At 46.2% G+C, this 6,407-nt stretch overlaps 1 non-coding gene across 1 annotated transcript; it reads right to left on the bottom strand.

Moving 5' to 3' along the window:
* Positions 1-220: 220 nt before the first annotated feature.
* On the bottom strand, positions 221-293 carry trnav-uac (transfer RNA valine (anticodon UAC)). The gene has a single exon. It is a non-coding gene; the product is annotated as a tRNA-Val (tRNA).
* Between the last annotated feature and the right edge of the window lie 6,114 nt (positions 294-6,407).

Raw genomic sequence — 6,407 nt, 5'->3', positions numbered from 1 at the left:
CACACACGAAAGGTCCCCGGTGGATCCGTTTTCTCTCACTCAAAGTTATCTATTTATTGAAGTGAAATAAAGAGCAATTAAGTAATAAGGGAGCCCTTTTTCCAGGAGAATAAATAGCAAATAAAAACAGCAAATTCTGCAAATCTCAGCAAATCAGGCAGCATTTGCCAGGAGACTCAACTCGCCTCCGATTGTTCCCATTTGGCAAGTTTAAACAAAATGTTTCTGCCTGGGATCGAACCAGGGACCTTTTGCGTGTAAAGCAAACATGATAACCACTACACTACAGAAACCACTGATACAACAGCCCCAACAGAGGGGAGCTGACCAGTGAGCTCCCTCTGCGCTGATCGGGAATGTGTTGGCTCACCTGAAACAACTTCTGTCCCACACTGAAAGTTCTCAATCCTTCTCCTCCACTGCCCTTTACAGAAATGTCACGGATCACCCAGCCACCGTGTTCACTTCCACATCCTCACAGTGGGGCCACAGAGGCTCCTACCGTCTCCCCGCGATCAGCGAACTCGCCCAGTTTGTAAAATTAAACCCGGAACACGTGCCCGGCAAAGGGCAGGAGAAGCCAGATAGTCTGTAAGCTCAGTCTATCGCAGAAAGTATTGGTATTCATGGTGCTTACAGCAATTATTAATCGTCTCACAGGCCTCAATTATTTTTATGCGATGAATTGATCGAGTATCGTTACCACGTCAGTGCGGCAGATCTTAACCCCTCGACCACCAGGGAACAGTTATGATAGATGTTGATATATTTAAATATATTTATATAAGAACCTGAATATCAACGGCTAGCTACCTTGACCTTATGGCGAACAGCAGTGCATCTAACTTTGAGTGAAGTAAATTGTTCCGCAATGAAACCCATTTCATCTTTTGTTCCCTTTTAAACACGAGAAACTGAGACAGGGGGAATAAATAGAGAAATAAAAGCACAGGGATAGAGACAAGAGGAAGAGAGAAGGGGAAAGATACTGTCCCCACCCAGAACTAATGCAGAAACCCCTCTGCTGCGCTCGGGGTGGCCACCCACAGCCTGGATACACTAACGGGAGAACACCAGCGGCAGGTCGGGGCCATAAAAGGAACGGCGAGCGGCCCTGGGAGCAGCTTGGAGGTCCCGGGAGACTACTCCAGGGAGCAGCGCGAGCTGGTGCAGGAGGGCAGCGGCAGCGAAGTGTGACGTCATCAAGGTCCAGGTCGGTGATTGGAGCGTGGGCAGGTACAGCAGGAGCGGTGAGATCGGGGCGAAGGAGCAGTGAGAGACTGAGGAGGGATGTGATCGGGGCCCAGGGGCGGTGTGAGTTCAGGGCCAGGGGCCCAGGGGCAGCACGGGCCAGCCCACACTGCGATATGTGTGCACACTGGGTCCGTGCAGCAGAGCTGGTCTCCAGTCGTCTTGTTTAACCCTTGCCACTGGACCAAGACCTCGCTCTGTCAAGCCCGTGTGATGGCTGGGGTGCAACGGCCACCACACGTTAAAAAAATCCACGCACAGGCATCTTCCACCCTTCAACATACATTTCAGGACCTGGAATATTGAAACACCTGTGAACTCATCCTTTTTTGGCGAGGAAGCAAGTCATCCTCTCTTCGAGGACTGCCTATGATGATGATGAACTGGATTTGCTGCAGTCCGTGGGCAGCAGGTGATGAAAGCGGGCGTGAGAGGGTGAGTGACAGGTGGGCACTGCTTCTGATGCTGTCTGACCCACGGTGGGAGTGGCCGGGGATTTTAAAGCCCTTTCATTGCACCAATGCAGGGTAAATGAAACTATGTTTCAGGAACCTTCATGTTTCCAAACATGGACAATTTGCACTGTAGACCTCGTGGTGCAACAGTAGTGTGTCTGACTCCCGATCAGAAGGCTGTGTATTCAAATCATGTCGGGATCATTGTTCTTCAAAAGTTGCAAACTTCTTTGCTGTTTGGCAATAACCTGACACTTGCTCCAAGGTTTGTCTCACTCTTTCCCCGGTGTCAGGCACAGATATGCCAGATTCCCTCATTTACTTCATGCAACAAGACACAAAAGTTCAAAATTTAAATGAACTTACAGTCTGGATGGCCGAGCCGTTGAAGGTGCTGCGTTCAGTTTGCAGTCTGCTCTTAAAGCGCGGTTTCAAATCCCTTTTCTTATTTTTAGTCATTAAGCAAAACCCATTTGCTTGGCACCACGACCAGCTCCTTAAAAGTGGGATTCAGCAGTTCACCTGCTCGCTTAACATTTCCGTCTGACCGGGTGCTGAAAGTGGAGATGTTTCCGCAGTGTAGCGGTTAACACGTTCGCCTCACACGCGAAAGCTCACCGGGTGGGAATATTTTCTGGAACTTTCTCCTCATGCATGCTCAGGGCGAGATTGTTCTCCTGTGAAAGGTCATATGATCATAAACATGTAAGGATTAGGAGCTGGAGTAGGCCATTCGGCCCCTCGAGCCTGGTCCACCATTCAAGAAGATCCTGGCAGTTCTTCGACATCAAGTTTAAACATCTGGGGCGGAGCCAACAGGCGTCTGGCTGCAATCAGTGACAAAAACGTTTGCTTTAGCAGAAGCACAGCGAGCTCAGTTGATACAGCGTGAGATTTTTAATCTCAGGTTCTCGGGTTCGAACACCAAGTTTGTTGATTACTTTTTAACTACATTTTATGTTGCTTTCATGGGAATACATCGTTAATTAACCGATGATCTTCTTTTGCACAAATAAAGAAATTCTAACTGAAGGAGAGTCCATAATTGGATAATTTATCTATGCTCTGCAAGTTAACTCTTAAACCATAAACCATTTTACACACTGCTTTCGGGGTCTGGTTCAAAATGTTCATTGCTGGTAACATCAACAGGAGACTGGGGAAACAGTGAGACTGACTTTAGAGCAAGGGTCTGGTTATTGTGAAACACCAAAGAAAATATACATTCTGGAAGAATAACATCGAAAGGAAATGTGACCCGACACCCAGAAAGAAGTGTTAAGACAGAAGATGAAATGCTGCATCCCTTTCTGCAAAAAATTCCTTTCACAAACATTTCTCTGACCGAAGCTGCACAAAACAAAAATGTTCCTGTCAAAGTCATTAAATTCCCGAATTTCCGCTTCACCGGAATCTCCTGAATCAGATGCCTCTAGTTTTGCCGACTCAATCCATGTCCCTTTGCAATGTTCTGCTTCCACCCACACTATGAAATGTGCCACTAACTTATAGAATCATGGAATGGTTACAGCACGGAAGGCCATTCGGCCCGTCGAGCCCGTGCCGACTCTCAGCGAGTCCCACTCCCCCACCCTTTCCCCGTAGCCCTGCAATTGTTTTTCCTTCAGACACTGATCCAGCTCCCGTTTGAAAGATAAGATTGAGTCTGCCTCCACCACCCTTTCAAGCCGTGCATTCCAGATCCTAACCACTCGCTGCGAAATGGTCATCTCCTGTTCCGATGTGTAAAGTCTGGGAAACATGAGATCAATTCCTGCCACACTCACAGACTTCCTAAATATAGCACCGTCTTTCTATTCTCATAAATCCAGCTCCTGAAGTGTAGGCCAGCTGTGTAGGTGAAAGCTCTGGTTATGTTCCTAACATCACTTCAATTGCAGTGTTTCCGTAGTGTAGTGGTTGTCACATTTTCTTCACCCGCGAATGATCTTTGGTTCGAAACTGGGCGGAAACATTTTGAAAACCCGTTTAATTAAATATTAGAAAAAATGGATTTATTCATATTAATGTTTCAATATTAACAAAACACAATGTCCCACAGCCTTGTTAAATTTTCTGATATCTATGTTCAGTTCTGTATACACTCAAATTCGACACTTGAACTGAATGCTCATAAAAGTATTGGAGTGGGAACTCACTGGATAACAGCACAGCTGGCAATGTTTGCAGAAGATATTCGTGACACCAAAGCACACAATGACAACCTGGAACTGTGCGGCACAGTATCCTCGGGGAAAACAGTTGAAGTCCCTGAGAGGGCTTAAACCACCAACTTTTTGGTTAACAACCGAACACGCGAACCCATTGCGCCACAGAGACTGACACAAGTGCATACTGCAAGACATCCCAAACCAGGGTGTCCATCAGTTAAAGCTTCAGATTGCTCCGACCAGTTGGAACTTGTCCACTCTCAGTTGCACTTTTCCCAAGTAAAGGGTGGGACATTCATTGTGGATGTGTGGAAGCAGTCTGGTCCCGCACATTGCAGACACTTCCATGTCACCACCAACCAGCTCTCCCACAACCGGTGTGATCTACCTTCCAGCCTTCCGGTGCCTTGTCTGTGACGAAGTATTCTGATTGTCCCGAAGCCTTATTAGGTTTTAATTCCTTTTCAGCTCCTGACTGCGGATATTCCTGTGATTAAACAGGAACTAAATGCTTGCAGGGAGAGTTGGATTCAGCGATTCTTTGCTTGGTGAAATTTCAAAGATTGAAAGCGACGCACATCATCCCCAAACCTCGTCACCTCCTCGCTAACCGCTACACGCTGCTCCCGTGAGATGGAAGCCCAGTTGCTGTTTCAAGCTTGAATGCAGGTACAAGCAGAACTCATTCAAAGAAAGTCCAAGTCCCTGAGGCACCTGATTATTTGCACCAAACTCCTTTGTAAAGAGTTGAGGTTCATGTTTGGTGATTTGGGCACATCTTTCCCCACACTACAACACTTCAAACATAACTCAACGGCTGTAAAGCGCTTTGGGGTGTCATGAGTTCCTGAAAGGCACTGCAGAAATGCAAGTCTTCCTTTGTAAAATTTCTATGCAATTTCAAAACTCGCCGGCAAAATAATGGACTCGTCCAGGATTGGAACCCAGGACTTCTCACAAATTTCATTTAACTTCTACTGAGCAAAAGTCACACTTTTAGATCAACGAACCAACTGCTTGACAATCATAATGCTAATGTATAGCCATTATAAAAGCAAGTTTTTGTGTGTGGCTACTCTTGATGAGAGAAGCACGTGAGACCGAATCAGTGACTTTGCTTTTTCGACCTGTCTTCTGAAGCGCCGCACAGTCCCACTCCGACAGTCAATGAGCTGTTGGGACGTTAGTGTATCCAGGCTGTGGGTGGCCACCCCGAGTGCAGCAGAGGGGTTTCTGCATTAGTTCTGTGTGGGGACAGTATTCCCCTTCTCTCTTCCTCTTGTCTGTATCACTGTGCTTTTATTTCTCTATTTATTCCCCCTGTCTCAGTTTCTCGTGTTTAAAGGGGAATAAAAGATGAAATGGGTGTCACTGTGGAACAATTTCTCTCACTCAAAGTTAGATTCACTACCGTTGTGCCATGAGGTCTAGACAGCTTGCCGTTGACATACAGGTTCATATATAAATATATATTTTTATGTTGATACAAATTATCGAAGCTGTTCTCTGGTCGAGGGGTTAAGATCCCGAGCATTAACCCTTTCCATTCTCAATCAGTTCATCGCAGAAACATAATTGAGGTGTGTGAGAGGATTAATGATTGCTGTAATCGCCGTTAATAACCCCACTACTATCTGTTACAGAATGAGCTTACACACTCTCCCGCTTCTCCTGCCCTTTGCCGGACACATGTCCCGGGTTTAATTTTACAAACTGGGCGAGTTTGCTGATCGCTGGGAGACGGTCGGAGCCTCTGTGGCCCCACTGTGAGGATGTGGAAGTGAACATGTGAGATTTCTGTAAAGGGCAGCAGAGGAGAAGGATTGAGAACTTTCAGTTTGGGACAGAAGTTGTTTCAGGTGAGCCAACACATTCCTGATCCTCCTCTCTTCTTAGGTAATCCCGGAGTCGAGGATGACTTGCTTCCACATTAAAAATCAGTGGTGATCAGCACAGAGGGAGCTCACTGGTCAGCTCCCGTCTGTTGAGGTCACTGTGCCAGAGGTTTCCCTAGTGTCGCGGTTATCATGTTTGCTTTACACATGAAAGGTCACTGGTTCGATCCTGGGCGAGAACATTGTGTTGAAATTTCCGAAAGGGGAACAATCGGAGGTGAGTCTTGTCTCCTGGCAAACTCTAACTGACCTGCTGAGATTTCCAGCATTTGCTGTTTTTATTTGCTATTTATTCTCCTAGCAAAAGGGCTCCCTTATTCCTTAATTGCTCTTTATTTCACCAATAAATAGATAACTTTTAGCGAGAGAAAATGGATCCACCGGGGAACTTTGGCGTGTCGGAATAACCGGTGCTGATAAATTTGACAAAAGTTGCCCCAGATTCCTGGTGTCGCCAGCGATGAGGATTTTGAACCAGACTCCTAAAACACAGTGTGTAAACTGGGATCTGGTTTAACAGTTAACATGCAAAGCACAGAACAAATGATTGAAGTATCGACTGTCCCTCAGTCAGCATTTCTTTCATTGTACAAAAGAAGATGACGGGTTAATTAATGATGCTTTCCCGTGAAAAC

The sequence above is a fragment of the Pristiophorus japonicus genome, unplaced genomic scaffold (genome assembly GCF_044704955.1).
Source record: "Pristiophorus japonicus isolate sPriJap1 unplaced genomic scaffold, sPriJap1.hap1 HAP1_SCAFFOLD_472, whole genome shotgun sequence".
In the NCBI taxonomy this organism is placed as follows: domain Eukaryota; kingdom Metazoa; phylum Chordata; class Chondrichthyes; family Pristiophoridae; genus Pristiophorus; species Pristiophorus japonicus.
Note: the sequence above shows the minus strand (reverse complement) of the source record. Positions and strands in the feature narration are given on the sequence as shown.